The sequence below is a fragment of the Thamnophis elegans genome, chromosome 1, assembly GCF_009769535.1.
Source record: "Thamnophis elegans isolate rThaEle1 chromosome 1, rThaEle1.pri, whole genome shotgun sequence".
Taxonomy (NCBI): Eukaryota; Metazoa; Chordata; class Lepidosauria; order Squamata; family Colubridae; genus Thamnophis; species Thamnophis elegans.
Window position 1 is genome coordinate 43,622,264 of NC_045541.1, and position 18,671 is coordinate 43,640,934.

Here is an 18,671-nt window from a genome sequence, read left to right on the forward strand (position 1 = left end):
AGACATCCTTCAAACTCTGTTATTCTGTGTATCTTTTGTTAGCAGATCATTGTATGTATTTTAGAGCAACTGATTCCTATTATAATATGTTAAAAATACTTTATTTAAAACTGTAAATTTTCATCTGTTGATATTAACCTGCCATTTTCCTCCAGAAATAATGCCAACAACTAATATTCTTATTTGACCTTCACATCTCTGTGAGACTGAGTTTAAATTACTTCCACTTTTGTTTGTTGTTACAGTATTTTCAGTTGTGTCAGAAAGTTTTATAACAGCTTAGTAACAAACAGAAGCTGCTTTGACTATATAGCCAATATCACCAAAGGAGCATGCAAGAAGTGTTGTAATTATCATCATCATTCTCTCAGCAATTGTCTAGAGCCATTTAAAATGCAGATAGAGCAATGTATGAAGGAAATCTGCTTAGAAATTACCCTAATAAGCATTTTTTGTTATACAAACATAAGAAGACATGCATAAGCTGCTGTGAAAGTCAGGGAAAATCGGAGAACTGGCTAACAATAAGAGTTCTCAATACTAAGATTAAAAAGTCCCAAAAGAGCTAAATCATCTGTTGTACATAAATGTAAGACTTATTTGCTAAATGTAGAAAATTAATGTAGTCAATTAATCTGAGCATTACAATGACTTAAAAATGAAAACCAGTATACTCATGCTAACCTTCAGCCATTTGCATAGTCTAGATTACTTTATTTATTGTATAACTCCCACCCCCATGGATTTTAATTTGTTATATTTATCCAGCCATAGTTTTTGACATGATTTTGGTGTGTGTGTGTGTGTGTGTGTGTGTGTGTGTGTGTGTGTATGTATGTATGTATGTATATATGTATGTATGTGAGGGAGGGAAGATTGGGTCCTAGAAAATGTTTGAAAATTAGTGTGGATAATTTCCAGTTTAATTTGCACCCATCTCACTTCCAGTCAATCTCAATAACAAAATCAGAGAAGGCACCCATGACACTCACTGCAGCTAACAAAAATTATAGATTCATGTTTATGTAACATACAGCAAGTATCAAAAGCAATAAATTGGGGGTGGGGTGAGATTAAAGGCAGACCAAAGCAGGAAGGGAAAAGAGAGAAGTAAACAACAGGCAACAAGTTACATTTTCTGTATGACAATCTACATCTATTAAAGGCATTGAATCTCAAAGCCACTGTAAACAATACTAATTAGCATGGACAGCCACAAAGGGAGGGGAATTTCCTCTTTTAATACATGTTTATAATATAAGAACCCTCAGACAGTGACAGCAATGTTACCAAAATTAAATTCTTGTCATATGTTACTGCCCTTCTCCCCAGTGTTTCAAAATCTATTCTGAAGGTGCACAGAAGACCAAGAAGAAAACTTGAGAAAAAGATGGGGTCTTTGAGCTACTGGACAGAGAACATTTTCACATGCAGCATTATTAGCTGCCAGGCAGCATAAAGGATCTCACTCTGGTGCTTCAGTTGAAGATCTCTTACTTTATGAACTTGTTTTATTTTCTGACTTCCGAAATTGTTCGGTCATCTCCAGAGTTGGCAATTCACGCAGGTCTAATAAATATTTACCATCATATTTTTCTTTAACCTATTCATAGCTATCCATAGGATCAGATTAGTATAACTAGTATGTGCATTCCTTATTTACTGAGTATACAAAAGAAATAAACAGTGAACAGGAATATATTAACTTCTCTGGAAGGAGTCTGAATAAATTTTGATCATACTGAGGAAAAATTGGCAGTAAACAGCATTAAAATATTGTATTTCTTCTGCCGGAGCATGATATTAACATTTGGAAACTGCCTACATCTAAACACTGTAATGTCACGTTCCTAGTTTTCTAATCAGGCATGCTGGTGAATACTGGAATTTTAGGTACTGATTTCAGAAATGTAGAAATATGGTATAAGCACTGTATAAATAAAAACTCATAATTTTTGTATTTTCATACCATTTTTAAAAATTGAGACAAACGTATGTTTTTTAAAGTTTGTGCAACTTTGAAAGTCATACCCACACAAACACAGACACATGCAGAGACTCATGAAGCAAAAAGCAACAACAAGCACCACCTTTCAAATAACGTAATGGAACTAGAAGAAAGTGTATAATTTTGCTCAATTATATGTTGTCCCAGGGACGATAATTGTAAGATACATCTCAAGCTTTTAGTGTAAAAAAACTATGTAATTACTATGAAGAAAAGAGCATCTCACTACTAACATGCTATATCCCATATAGCTATAAAGTGCTATATACCTAAAAATTCAGTATTGATGTATGGTTTTATTTTCTTATGAATATTTAAATGAAATTTGTACTGGTTAATGACCACAATAGAGTTTTACTTGCATTTTTCATTAATAAAATATAATTATATACATGCATGACTTACATTGATCAGTAGAGAGATGTTACTTCTGTAAAACTACTTTTTATTTTATTTTTTATTTTTTGATTACTTGGGGGGGGAAATTATCAGATTTCCCTTCAGCATCTTCTTAAGAAACATAAGTACATCTGCACTTTTTCCTGATTTAAATTTTACAGAGTTCATAAAAGCATATGCCTTCATCACTGTTCATTGCACACTCCCATATGAATTTTCCCCATCTGTTCAAATTTCACTCTTTGTATTATCTTCCACAATTACATAAGGGAAGCAATTTTTGCCCATGCTGCTTTCTTCTTTACAAGCAATACGGTGTGTTATATCATCTAGTCTACAGGTTCTTTTCTTAATCAATCATTCATTTCTGAAAATAGGAACAAATCAGCCTATTATTTTTGGCCACATAATTTGAAGAAAATGGTGCCAAAGAAACAATTCTGATGTAGTCTCAGTTTCTAAGAAGGTGGGAATCCCACATCTGGAATTCTGCTTTTGGGGGAGGGGGGTTCTTAATGTTAAATTTATTTTAACTTCAAATAACCTGAGCGTATTCTGAGCAATTTGACACCTATCTCAAAGTTGCTTTTTTTCAAAAGGCAACTTGACTTTCTTTGTTGTCTTTGAAGATATTTTACTTCTCATCCAAGAAGCTTCTTCAATTCTGGAGAAGCTTCTTGGATGAGAAGCAAAATGTCTTCAAAGAAAAACAAGGAAGTCCAGTTGCCTTTTGAAAAGCATATTTGGGACAACTATGACCTGGATGACTGAGAATCTCCACTGAAATTTAGCAGCTGCTATTTTTGTAACAGTTATGCCAACCCATTTATTTTGGGATACATACTATAAAAGAAACCAGTCAAAACCTTGTCCCTATAATTTTGTCATGAATCTGTACTATTTGACATTACTGCATTATTCCAAATACATTATTTTCCTTTATTTAATATTGACAATAGCAATTCCATTTTTGTATTGTGTTAGTTTAAAACCATATGTAGCATTTTTGATGTAATACAAATGATAGAATCCTGAAAAAACCAGCAGTAAGATCCAGCGAAAGTGTCTAAGCCAACAAAAAAAAATTCCCCACCATTGGACTAAATTCTTTTTGGAAGAGTTGAGGAGGACCTGTCTCCAATCTTCATGTTCAGAACTTCAAATGACAGTGGGTAATTGGAGCAAGAAGCTTATTTGTTGTTTTCTGTTCCCACAATCCTATAGATTGGGATTGTGTACAAAACCTATGAAATAAACCACAAGACTCACTCTTGCAGCATCTTGTATCCCTGCAATACATTTTCTTAGAGTTAACAAAGACATTGAATATTGTAGGAGGAGCAGTGTTGGAGTGGGGAATTGGCAGATATGTGACAGTGGCATCTTTGAATGCTTGATACCTGAAATGTAAATGCTATGGAGAAAAAGAGGAGGGGGGAATTCACTTTGTATGTGAAAACTTTTGCTTATGCAATATGATTTGAACCTGCTGAATGAATGGCAGAGCAATGAATAGAAGCATTTGAGAATAAATTAGCTGTACTTTTTAAGCTTTAACTGTACACTTGAAAAAAGGACTCGCTGTTTAAAATCCATTTTCATTTACAAAATGCTGATATAACCACTGGTAAGATTATTATTATTATTTGCACAGTTAGCTTTTTGCTATTTTTTAACATACTGATTTAGGGCTCTTTCTTATTTGTAGTGCAAAATGTACTTCATCACAGAAGAAGGGTATGTAGATAACACCCACACTGTTTATCTTATCTTTTGTGTGAGAGCCCTTACTCATCATGCTGACTCTACTTATTTGAAGTTTTTCTATTGTGTAGCTAACAGTTGTGCAATTTTGCTTTATCCAAAGTTATTTCATTCAGGTTTGGTTGCAAAACTCCTTCAGAATAAAGACCAAAGGAGGGCAACCTCCTGAGAGTGTTGCAAAATATCACAATGTGATTGTTGAAAAATCATCAGCATGGTTTCACATTATTTTGTTTGGGGAAACTCATATAATATGTAATACAAACTCTAAAAACCTTTTTGCTCCAAACCAGCGAAAAATGTCAACATAAAATCTTGCCCTCAAAAGTCTTATTTGTTTTATACATAGAGGTAGGTGTTCCCTCAGGTATCTCGGCCATATGCCTTAAATGGTTTTATAGATAATAACCAGAACTTTGAGTTTCACCCAAAAACTGACTGGCAACCAATGAAGCTCATGTAGCAGTGCTGACATATGGGCACATCAGAAGATGTCCATGACTGTTCATGCAGTTGCATTTTCTATCAGCTGTAGCTTCTGAACAAGAGTTGGCCCCATTTAGAGCATACTGAAATAATCCAGTTGTGAGGTGAACAAGACATCAGTAACTGTTGGAAGTGCTTCCTGATCAAGGAAAGGGAACAACTGGGGCACAAGATGAATGTGTACAAAGGCCCTCCTAGTTGTAGCTCCATCTGCTCTTTCAAAAAATAGCTGTGACTCCAGAAGGTTGCACACCAGTTTGGCCCCTGACCCAGGGGACCAAACAGCCACTCAGTCTTGGCAGGATTGAGATGAAGTCTGTTGTGTCTCCATTTACAGACACTGGGTCTGTAAATCAACAGCTTTACCTATGCAATCAGTCCATGGTTGAGTTCTAAAGCTGGCTATCATCAGTACACTAATATCAAACCATGAACTGACCAACCACCTCACTCAATGGTTTCACATAGATGTGAAACAGAAGAGGAGAGAGAGTTGACCCTGAGGCACTCTCCCTCCATGCAACATATTACCTCCCAATCCCAACCTCTGCAGCTGACTCAGAAGGATACTGTGATTGACGGTATCAAAAGTTGCTGAGAGATCAAGAACTCTTAGAATGGGATGAATCACTAACATCTCAAGAAGGAGGGGGAGGGAGGGAGGGAGGGAGGGAGGAAGGAGGAAGGAAGGAAGGAAGGAAGGAAGGAAGGAAGGAAGGAAGGAAGGAAGGAAGGAAGGAAGATGAAGAGGAATATCTTGGCAATCAGTCAGCTCTCTGTACTTGATTAGAAAGGCTGTTGGTCTTGGATTCCTGTGTCTCTCATTTAGACTTGAACTTTCCTAATAGATGTAGAAAACCTTGATATAAGCCATTGAAAATATGATCTTAGTTCTCAACTATGTATGGACTGTGTATCTATGCATGTATGTGTCAGGTATGCCGAAAGCAAATAGCAAAGCAGAGGCTGACAGTATGCATGACATACTTTTTCTTCAAGCTTTGATGTAAAAATGTGCCATTTAACTATATTTTGCAGGACAATTCTCAAATGCCCTTGTGAGACCATATAACTTTCGCCACACTAAAATAAGGCTTTGTGTGAAGAATCTATATCTGAAACTTTCCTACTAATCAGTAGTGAAAGTACTCAGGTATATGGATTTCATAGTACAAATGAACTTTTAAATTCTAATGTTCATACACAAATCTTTTAAAAGCATTTGGACATTCTAATTACCCCCCCCCCCCCCATTTTTTTTTCCTGGAACAATTTGCAGCACACTTACCTTTTGATATGAAAGTATGTGCACATTATTAGAAGAAAATGAATTAAGCTTACATAAATATATTATTCCTGTATCTATTATAGATATGCTGCAGTACTGGGGTGTATGGTCATAATTATTTATTTGAAATATTTAAATATACTATATTTGAAAATATTTTTTTTACCACTAAGAGGCTTTTCAGTAAGCATCCTTAAGTTATCCTTAAGTTAAGTTGGGCTTCAGCAAAGTAGGCATGGCTTCTCATTGCCAATTGTCTATGTCTTAAACTTTAAAAAAATGAACATATTTTCTATGGAATTTCCCATTAATTAATTGAAATCATGCTCGTATGACCATTCAGACCATAAAACTCTACAACTTTTCAGGAGAATTTCAATGAAAATGCAGTTGTGACTGTATCTTTTAAGTGGTCAACTATATTATGCAGTAAAGCATGTACTCATCAATTTGAACACTATGTTTGCTGGTAATTCTAAGTTATGCCAGATGGCATTTTTAATGCTTCATAGTGCTTTTAATATTTTCTTTACTAGTTAGTATTTTTTTTAAGTATCATCATGGTTCTGGAAAGTTTTTATTGACTTGAATTTTAAGCATGGCTGAGAAAATATACTTCTAACAGATGCAGGCAATTCAGAGGGCATTCAGAGTCACAGAAAATTTGCAAATGTTGTTAGTATGAATAATACAAAAATTTAATTCATAGGTTATTTTCCTGTTTATATACTTATACTTTTAGAAAAGATAGGTGTTATTTCCATGAAATCTTGCTATAATATCATTTAAATCATAATGAGAATAAAAACCTGAGTGAGGCTAACTCTCTCAGATAAACTCAAACCACTGAAATGAACTTTTAAATTCAGTAACTGTTCCTGGTGTAATCCAAACAATGATCTTAATAGAAAAGTTTAAGCATATGTTTCAACTACTGAATTCACTATTAACTTAAACGGCTAATGTGACTAAACTGTATCCATTATATTTTAGCTAATTTGCTTATTAGAATTGTAACTCACTTTTTACCAGTCAAGTTGTCATATGAACGTATGACATCAATTCAATACCATTAAATCTTGTCATCTTAAAGTGTGATACTGCTGCAATTAAATGAAAAGGATGAGAGGAATGAATGAGGAAGTTGACACAGATGTGCAAAGATTCAGACTTATTTCAACATTAATGATAGAATATATCTATCATATATGTCTTGTATAGTCTCCTGATTTTCCAAATATCTATTACTTCCTTTTGCAACAAAGGACAACTCTTAGCATCAATTCTGATTTAGTGATTTATGTCATAGTTTTCCTGATATCACATTAAATCAAATAATTGCTTTAATGTCTCTTATTTAAGCCAACTTACTTATCAAATACTTTTCCTCTGAGAATCACAATACTGAGCTTGCTTCTTTGTTCCTCCAGGAAGTTAGTTAGTTAGTTAGTTAGTTAGTTAGTTAGTTAGTTAGTTAGTTAGTGTACTGATACTAGAAAACTGCTTCCTAAAGCACATGAAAATGTAGGTAAGTTGTCAAAGGTTAAAAAAAGAGATAATGCCCTCCAAATATTTAACATGTTTTTAATATTCTTAAGACAGTTGTGGTATAATTTGGTCTTGAAATTTGATACCAATTTACAAAAAAATACCCTAAAACATTAGCATAGAAGCATTTTTTTTTCAAATACACTTTCTATGTTCTACTTCTTCCCAGCTTGGTTACTTGTCTTGCAGGATTTTTTTTAAAGACTAGAACATAATTCCCTTCTGCTGGATTTACCCCCTCAGAAAACTGCATTATTGATACTCATGCATGTATTAATTTATGGTAAATGTCTATGTCTGAAGGAGAAAAAATACAAAACTAAAGGACCTGCTATTTTTTTCATATAAAGGTTTGTTATTGTTAATAAAAGCTGATTCTGTGACACATGGAGATTTAGTATTTGTCAACTACACAAATACATCTGATATATAGCAAATAAGATAAATCATCTCCCATATACAAGCCACTTTTTAAAAGACTATTGATATTACACAAATGTTTATTTGGGTAATATACTAATTTCAATCTGCTGTTTGGATTAGTCCTTTTATGATCAATTTATTACTATTTTATTTTTTTGTTATTTTTATTTCTTTTATATTGTGTTTTTATTTCCTGTAAGCCACCTTGAGTTGCCATGAGCAAGTAGGTGGTAATAAAAAATTTCCTAATAAATAAACTTCAATAAACTTCTCCATGTAGTTGCAGTCTATTTTTGCTGGTAAAACAGTGTCTTGCCATTATTTTTTTTTTGTTTCTGTTTATTTTTCCCATTGGTAGCTTACCACTGTAAAACCAAAGAATTACGATTCCCTCATTAATTGATTGATTACATGCTATAAAAATTAGGGTTAACTCCTAGTGACTACATATATACTCTCCAGAACGATGTATTCCCAATTTGGCTCTTCAGATTTTCCAACTGTGGCTGATATTTCAAGACACCTAAACCTGACTACTGATCATATGAAACACTCCTGATGTAAAGACTGAAGATAGTCAGGTGGGACTTTTGTTTCTCATTGCAGACACAGCTTTTTTCTAAACAAGTGACAGAAGCAATTCTCAAGATTGTGAAATAAATAGCTGTATGTTGATGACCCCCCCTCTAAAAAAAAGCCCTCAAAAAGTGTGGAAAAAGAGATCCAAGATTTAAGACACACAAGACAAATATGTATAAAGGGCAAGATTCTGGAATGCTATTAGAATCAGCATATGTTTCATAGGTTTAGCTCCTTAATTCTTTTCTATGAATCTGTTCATCTATTTTTTATTTCTTTTGGCAATGCAGAATGTGGACAGAATTCAATTGCCATGCCCTGCTTAGCCCTAACACTTGGCTACATTTTCAGCACAACATGTATTAGAGATATATACACCTTTTAAAATGTGGATCTCAGTAGGCATTTTATATCAAGTCAAGATTGCAACACTGAATCTCAGAGAAACTCTGGTATAATATTTGTTTCCTTTTTATTTTATAAATAATATGTTATTACAAAGTAAATAATATTAATGCCACTATTTAACATTAACTAGTATTAATAGTGCATTTTAAAAAAAGTTTTATAATCATCGATAACACTTTCTGTCCTATGAATGAAATGGTTATTCTAACAATATACATATGTTTGGAAATTTTATGTACATATTGGATTTTTAACCTGTCTTTATTACTTCGTGCCTCAAGGCAGGAAAGATGCTTAATATTCCTTCCTCCTCCCCCAATAACAACCCTGTGAGGTGAATTGGGCTGAGAGAAAGTGACTGACCCAGTTTTTCATGTGTATGGTAGGACTAGAACTCATAATCTCCTGTTCCATACTGGCTCTCTTTGTTGGTGGAGTTTATTATTTTAATCATTTTTACAATGCCAGAAGTTCATTTTTTTTCTTAAATGCTGGGTAGATGTTGGGCTCCCGAAGGGAATCAAAAATATATGCTAAATTCAGGGGGAAAGGGGGAGCGGGTTTCATAACATAAACCTGTCCTAAACAAATCAGATCAATTTATAATACTTATAATATTTAAAGGGAAGACAAATAGCCCAAATACATTTTAGCTTACAACTCTCTTCTTTCTCTCATGGTGTATAGCAATCCTGTCCTAAATTAAGGAAAAAGTGAAAGTACAAACTAAGTCTGTTTATGTATCAAAATAGCAAGTATTTCAAGGTGTTTTGCTGAATAGGAATTATTCACATAATAGTTAGGGCTACCTTTAACAGCTTTCCTTGGCACCTATTGAGTAGATTATCACTATTATGAACTGCCTTCTTCTCACCCAAATAATTGGTGTTGATTAGTTTGAATGGTGAAACCACCTATTCACTAGAGATTTTCTCAGCTACTAAGCTCAGCTATACACGAAGAGCTCTTATTCATTGACAAAGTATACAGAAAAGAAAGGAAAATAAAAAGAAAGATGCTGAATATTTTTAAGCCATTTTCCCCCTTGAAACTGGCATATGACTTTCTTTACTTTGATCTGGCATTTATATTTATATTCATATAATTCTACCAATGAGAATATTCATTAAAACTTTCATATAATGTACTTCTAGTGGCTTAAAAAGAGGAGGGGAAGGGGGAGAGGGATCAATTTCAATATTTTTCAATCTTCATTCTTATTTTCTCAAACTTCTGGATGAGATGTTTTGGGAGAAAAAGCAAGTAGAGTGTTCAGTGAATGGATTAAAATTGCTTTCTTCACCATTGCACAAGGAGGAATAATTAAGCCTTGGTCAGATAGAGCTGTTCCATCAATGAGAAGCAAAAGTTAGATCCAATCCCTTTTCTAACTTCTTTTTCAAAACTTACTTTAGCTTTGGTGACTGGCTGGAACAAGAACTTTTAGAATTTGGTTTTTCTCTGTATTCATTTTAAAATTGTTCTGCTGAAAAATACTGTATAATGTAATTTTGTAATAGTAGTAGTAGTTTACTAATTGATTAATCTTACAAGGGTATCAAAGATAATAAAAATGCAGCATCTAATCCTGAGGTAAAACTGATTTAAAATATAGTAATAAAACACACATCTCTTTGACATAGTGATTAAAGAGAACTGGGGCTAGAATACAACACTGCCTAATACCATTAAGGGTATAGACATACTCTTAGTTGGAGAACGATTTATGCTGATACAGATAGGAGTAAGAGTCTGGGTTCTATGTTTAAGTTGGCCAATTTCTCCGACTAAATGTTTCTGTCCTAAGATATCTTTATTTATTTGTTAAATTTATTTGCCTCCTCTGTTGCCATGTGTTACTCTAGGCATCTATTTTATCTATAAAGGTGTAAAACTGTTTATTGCCAATAATTAGTTGCTTTGCTGTCAGATAGTGTACAATAAAACAATTATCTATTGTGGAGCACTCTGGTCTAAATCCCACTTGTTCCTTCACTAACAGATATTTTCTCCATTACCTTCCATTTTTTATTCAGAGAGTTACTAAGTAAATTTGCAGAAAAACCCTCCAAGCTGCAGCTGGAATAGGATTATCACTTAGCCCTAGGATGGAATGAGAAAACTTGCCATGGCCATCTTGCCACAGGACAACTTGCCATGGGACAATTCCATGTGGGATAATTCAACATAATAAATATTATCTGCCACTGCGTGCACCGAACTGGCAGTAATGCCGGCAGCAATCCACCCCTAATGGGGAGTATACTTCCAAGGACTTTTTCTTTGTCTTTTCCGTGTCTATATTTCATGTGACAAACCAGAAGATGATTTCTTAGGCAGTTGGGATGACCAGCTCTAATACAACTTCAGCAGCTCTATGTGTCACTGTCAGTAATTCCGTCAGATTGTCCATTATTTTTAATAATATCCATTTGTTTGGTATGTGGCAGGGTAATGAAAGAGTTAATTGAGTTTGTTTCTTCAGGAAACTGACCTACTTTGGGAGATACACAGAGGTGGGTTCCTACCAGTTCACACCTATTCAGTAGAACTGGTTCGTCAAATTTACCGAACCAGTTAGAAGACGTTCCACCAGTGGACCCGGAAAGCAGGCCAAACCTACAGAAGAGGTTCCCACCACTGCCCCACACACACACAAACACACACAGACAGACAGACAGACAGACAGACAGACAGACTGACACAGAGAGAGAGAGAAAGAGAAAGAATGGAAGAAAGAAAGAAAGAAAGAAAGAAAGAGAGTGAGAGAGAGATGAAAGAAAAAAAGAAAAAAGGGACAGAGAGACAAAGGAAGGAGAGAGAGAGAGAGAGAGAGAGAGAGAGAGAGAGAGAGAGAGAGAGAGAGGAAGAAAGAAAACACATGGCCACCAAGCCATCCCACCAGGTCACATGACGGGCAAGCCACTCCCACAAAGAAGGCCACACCCACAGAGTAGGTTCCAAAAATTTTTGAAACCCACCACTGGAGATACAGTCTGATTACCCATGTTGTCTCTTCTCAGGAATAGTGGTGAGAGAACATTGTTGAAGTTGCCTTCTTTTATGTTGCTACAGTTAAACTTTGAAGTAAAAGTACTCCAATTGTGAAGTTATTAATGGGCTAATGTCCTTACTGTGAAACACATATCTCAAACTAGCTCAAAAAAGGTTTCATTTTGAACAACTTACTGGGGATAGCAGAGAGAGAAAGATTCATTTAGAATCTGTCCTGGAGGGGAGCCATTCACTTTTTTGCAAATCAATCAATTCTCTTTCATGGTGTAGAAGCTGACTGAGGGAGGGAATGGCTGCTCTTCTGGATCTCACTTTCCTTTATTTACTTTGTTATTTTAGATTTATAGACTATTGTAAACCTATTGGCTGTAAGGAAAAAAAATAAGATTTGCTTCCTTTCCACCCAGTGCTTCCTGGGAAGGTGGAACTTGATTTGCATGCTTTTCTGGGTGTAGGTTTTAGCTGATTCCTCATTCTCTGTTTAGGTTCCAAATTAGATTTCATTACTATTATCTGCTTTTGAATCACCGTTGTCTCTGCATGACCTTGTTTTAACTGACGCGGCAGTAGTATTTGGATGATTATGTTTAAGGTTAATCTAAGGCTCTTTTAAAGGTTTATTTTGTTGTTAAATGTGACCAGAAGCTCAAAAATTAGCAATACTGTTTGTGCCACCAGTAGACATAGTCTGATTATGGAGTCAGTTTCATTTCTGTTTTTTTAAGACTTCATTGCCTTGTTGTATAAGCCTTGTAGCAACTAAACAAATAGCTGGAATATGAGAAGGAAAACTTTCTCTGTTATAGAGGGAGAAAGATCTAAAAGCTGGAAGCCCTCTATCACTGCTTGTAGATCCCATTCCAGTGGACCATGTCTATTTGAGAAAAGCAGGCAAGGTCTGGTTACTTAGAGAAAATAGCTGTTTGCTTTTTAGGTATCAACTTTGAGCTGTTTAGCAGGGATGAGTGAAGTCAATAGTGGCTTTAGAGAGAGTTGTTTTATTTTAACAACAGATGCTACCTCTATCTTTCTGGGCTCCTGATAAATGTTATGATTTGTATATATTTGGGGATCTGTTTCAATACATACTGTATCTTATCAAACTGGATTATGCTCTTATCAAAAGTTAGATTGTGCTACGTGCTTTTTCAAAGTCAAAGGGAGAAAAAGAAGTGTTTGTATTTTCAGAAAATCAAATTCTAGCTTCTTTTATTTTTTATTTTTTTCTATATTGTTTTTAGCATGTTTCTTTTTCCACTTTTTCTTTATGTACTCTTTGTTTATTTTTTAATTATGTAAATTTTTTCAGTCAAAATTAAGAACAACAGTTTCTAACCTGAGGATTAAGAAAATTATATTATTCTTGGAATTTAGGTTCATTAGATACATATCTTTTTAAGTGTACATGGTTTTTTCTAAAAGGTTTAAGTGCAAAATTTAAAATATAAGTCTAAATTTGACAATCACACATTGGAAAAGGATTTTTCCATTTAACTAAAAAACTAATTCTACCTAGATGAATTTTCATCAGTAATGACTGGACAGTATGTTCTGCACAAGAAGGCTGAGAAAACTTTAGAAAACCTTAGCATGGGCTTATGGTCCATAGAAACATTTTCCAGTATTTTATCGTTTCTCACTCCCACATATCTTCTGCTTGAGGTGGATGTTGCTTCTAATATTCAGAAACACATAAATAACTTTTGTATACTCATCAGAAAATAGAGGTTGGCTCAGGCTTCTGTCAAATTTTATAGATGACACACATGAAAGGAGTGGGAGGTGGGGGTGATGTACCACACTGGAGCATCAGTTTTTCAGGAAGGGGGAAACATATTCCAAAATAGTGAGTGAGACAAGACACTACACAGCCTTGAATTGGATTGCAATCTGAGGGAGCTATTTAGGATAGCCACTCCCTACATTTCCAAGTTATAACTGTTAGTTTTAAAGTGGTATAGGTTTAGTCTGGCAAGATGTCTATATGGTGTGAGCAAATACATAATTGAACATTGACTCAATTGTTCTATGTTGTTCTTGGGCTGAACCTGACACAGATTGAAGCTTGATGGCAGTCATAGATTTGTTTGTTTAATATACGTGATGGCTTTTTAGTTCTGAAAGTGATGCTCCCTTTCTTTTATCCTTTAAATAGTATTTATTTATTTATTGGTGGGATTATTAAAAGTAAGGCTGGTCCATAATTGTCATTAAGTGAAATAGGAATCATCATCATCATCATCATCATCATCATCATCATCATCATCATCATCATCTAGTTGCAAAAATTGCTATATTATGTGCTAAGCTTTAAATAGAGATTTAATTTTCTCTAAATCACAAACTTGTGGTGATATTTAACCTTCACCACATCACATTATTATTATATTTGCTGAAGTTAATTCTATTTGAATTGTGTGCTGTCTTGAGATGCTTAATCAAGAGAAAAGGTCATCTCTTAATTATCTGATTCAAGATCTGTTGCAAGGCCTGCTCTATTGATAATTTTAAATAACACGGAGTTGCTTAATGGGATGTCTATAATTTAAAAGGCATGAAATATTGCTTTAAATCAGTATTTTTATCATTTTAGCTTAACACATATGATTAGTTTCTGACATTTGCCACTCTGCCAGGAGACTCTGGGAAACCCAAAATCAGTGTACTGTTTAGGAATAAAGCTTAAATTTTATCCCTCAGATCTCTTCTTAATTAAATTCTGGTAGAAGGATTAGAAATAAATACCCAGCCTAAAGTTATATTCCACAGGTTTTTAGTTAAAATCTGATAGTGCAAGGTCTGATAGACCATTTATTTATTTCTTGGTGGGGTTATTAAAAGTAAGCCTCACCCATATTTGTCACTAAGTGCAATAGGAATCATCTATATAGACGTTTCTAATAAGGAAATGGAGAATGGAAACATTTATGAATTGGTCATTTATTCATTTATAAAATGTGTTGACCACCCATCTTAAAAAGGTAAATGTTCCTGCACATGTGTGCTACCCATCTTACCATAGGGTAAATCTGGGCAGCCTACAGTTAAGATGTAAGCTAAAACATAAAGAGTTAAAAACAAATATTAAAACCTAATGACACATGGGAAGGGCAGGGGCAGCATGGGGAGAGGTGGGATCTGTTTGTATTACTCAATCAACCACCTCCATTAGTCTGTTACCCAACTGGACCCCCACATTGACTGGCAAAGCCACATATTTAGGCACTTAAAAAGTTAGGAGATTTGGGGCCAACCTCACATAGGGGGGAAATCAAGATATTTTGGAGGGCAGGAGCAACAGCAGAGAAGACCCTCCTCATGGACCCCCACCAGCTGAAAAAGCTTCTTGAATGAGAAGTGAACCATCTTTTAAAAAAAACAGAAAGTCCAGTTCCCTCTTGAAAAAACACCTTTGGGACAAAAAAAAAGTATGAATTGTAGGTTTTGTATGCTGGGAATATGAGTTCTGCAAATTTGTATAAAGCTAAAAAGGAAATATACTGTTCTGATCCTTTATTAGGCAGTAAATAGTGGTTTTAAGAAGCAGATCTGTTAGGTGGTTCAGCCCCATTATTTCACTTGGTTGGTGGCATATTATTTCTTGTTTAGCCTCATCGATTTCCCTTTCTGTCATATATCTGTTTGGGAGTCAGATGGGTGTTTCTTGTACTCAGGATACTTTTGCCAAATTATAAACATTCCTATCAGTCCCCACAGGTTAGTAGTGATATTTTAAATATGTTCAGGCTAACAAAAACTTACGCTGAATCACACTTCTTTCTTGTCCTAGCTAAAAACCTGCTACCTACCATTTTAGGAGTTAGGTAAGATACCTCCTTTGGCAGTTGGGAATCTATCCATCTAGGTTCTCTTGCTCCCTCTCATCCGTGCTGCTTCTGTTTGTTGCAAAGAGGTCCATCCAGCACATCTGCTTCATTTCATACCATGTTACAAAATGCATCCCTAGCAGATGGTTTGTGTGTTGTCTAGCAAGCAGAGTCTGGCTAGTCCTGGAGGAGGCCATTTCATACTGGATTGCTGCCATGAGAGGTTAGACCTTTGTTTCTTTTTAACTTGTTCAGCAGAGAAATCCTGCACTATTAGCCACCCCTTTGTTTGTTAAATTGAAAGTTCTATGAAGTTCTCATTCTAACCCAAGTGACAGACATAATTGTAAAACCTGTCCCCCCCCTTTAAAAAAAAAAGCAAAATCAATCCTCAAGAGAAAGCAGTTGATTTTTTTGAAATGGATAGGAAGTGATAAAGGAGAATATTTGTATCTCAGAGTTGAAATGAGGGGTCTTTGGTGCTCTCTGAGCATGGCTGTTTTCTTGTAGAAAGGAGAACCCACCAATTATGGGCTGAGTTTACTGCCATCTAGATGGAGCCTGGAAAGGACTGAAACCTGGGAAAGGATTTCTTAAGTCAGCTTCAGATCTACCTGATTTAAACCCATGGAGGACAAGGAATGGAAGACTTCAGGACAGAACCTTAAGGAAAATAGTTTACCTTTAACTTTATTAATTAAAAAAAACCCTTTAGGATCTGCAATTGCTACTTAGCTGGTTTGAAATGTTTCATGACTATCCTTCTCCCCCCCCCAAAAAAAAAATCAATAAAGGCTACTAGAACAACAATGCATTTCCATCTTTATTACTTGTAGAAGTGGAAAGTGTATACCAAGAACAACTGCTGTGCAATGATAAAACAATTGCATATTATTAGAGCCACTGTTTTCATTTATGGGCCATCATCAAAACTCATTCCCATTCAAATTGAATAAGGATTAGTAGGTATCTCATTAATGTCCACTGATCTATTGAAAGCATTATATGGTTCCATTGTTGTTAAATGGCTGCCATAGATTTAGCTGCCTGAATTGCAGGCTCAAGTGGATTATAAATGAAACGGCAATCAATTTTTGGTTGATTTACATTTGCATGAATTGAAGGGGAAAATGAATGGCTCCTAGATTCCTTCTGCTTATATGTGAAAATATTCTGAAACAAGCTAGAAAAGTGTGGAGCAAAATTCTGAGCACATAGATAATTATCTGTTTGCTGAAAAGAAAACAGGATAGAACATTTGTTGGCTGGCAGATGTTCCATACACAAGATATAGTAAATTGAATGATTGTGTTAAGATTGCATTTCTTAACGATGGCAAAATATGATTTACATTAAGAATGTCCTGTTCTTTGCAGTTCTTCAGAACTTTTCAGTACTGTCAGAGGAGATATAACTTCTGTCCAACTACATATGCCATATAGCTTCTTTCATAATAATCTCATTAACTTTAATGGCATTACCTTACAGTAAGGAATTTGACAATTGCCATTTTAGAGTAACCTCATGCTAGTTCTGTGAGGATTGTTGAAATCCCCTTGGGTCTCCCCTTGAAGGAGTTTTTATCTGACACTGTGACTAATGATTGAGTTTTGTTTGTCACTCTTTGGAAAACATTTTTCCCTCTTGTTATGGATGAAACTCAGATGAATTTCAGTGAAGTCATTCTATGTTTGTCAGAATTTTCTTTCTTATTGGAGAGACCAATTGCTATCCTCTTTCCATTTTCAGTCAGCCCAGGGATCAGCCACCAAATTTATCTTTCCAAGATTTGCTGGTGTAAGACTCCAAAGGACTGAAGGATAGCATCATGTTACACTGAACCTTTTTTTAAATTCTCCTTGTTCATGGAGCAGGAAAAGCTTTCAGGGAGGTGGGAGTCAATAATGACTGCCAAGTTTAAAGCAAAGAGACTAAATGTTTTTGGCTGGTCTAACTAGATGTCAGCTATTGATAACTTAAGGTGAACAATGACTCCTTGCAAATGAAACACATTCTAAATGTATTGGGGATCTGCCAATGATGAAGACTAAGTGGAGTATCATTTATTCATTTTAAGGTATGTTGCCATGATTTGGGAATAGAAAGAATGCAAAGGTGGCTGATAAATTTATTTTTATAGCATAAATAAATGAAATCTGGGTCTAGTCTAGGATAGTTAGAGAGAAACAAGGGGAGGGGAAATATTTTGTGTATTTGTAAAGCTACAGACTAGTCTTCCATTATGGCTTTACAAATGGGCAGTTTTCTATAGCTAAAATTCTTAACATTGTTTTTTCTTTTAAATAATCAATATGAAACCACCCAAGGATGAGCAGTGTCACTTTTCTAAGCCTACTTTTTGAATTACATTCATTCACTCACATAAAAATGGGGAAGCCTAGTTGCCAAGCTGTATTATCTGTCTTTTAAACTAGAATCCTTTCTTCTAAAAGTATCTTTTGTGCAAGAATGCTTGAGAAGAATGGTTTTACACAGAGAAGAAATGGGGGAGGGGGAACTGAGTCCTTTTCTTTTCACATACAAAAGTACCATGAATTCAGTAATAACATTTTCTGTATTCAGAATTCTGAATAAAGAAGCTAACATTTGCATTTTTCCAGTTGGCTGAATTGAGTTAAATGAACAAGTGTCAGGTGGTAGGTTGCCAATTGTGTAGTCTAAGTCTTATTTCTTCTGTCTGCTATGATAGAAATCATACATTTGTTCAAGCGTTATCTGTTTCAGGCCTGTATTAGTTCTGTGACATCTTCAATTTATTTTTCCTGTGTCTCTTCCTGTACAATCCCAATTGTAGGTTTTGCCGTTGTGTAGAACTGCATTTGATAACCTATAAATCTATGTTAAAATTGCTGTTTGCCATGTGCATTCTCAATGGGCATGATTTTATCCAAGACTAAAAATGTCT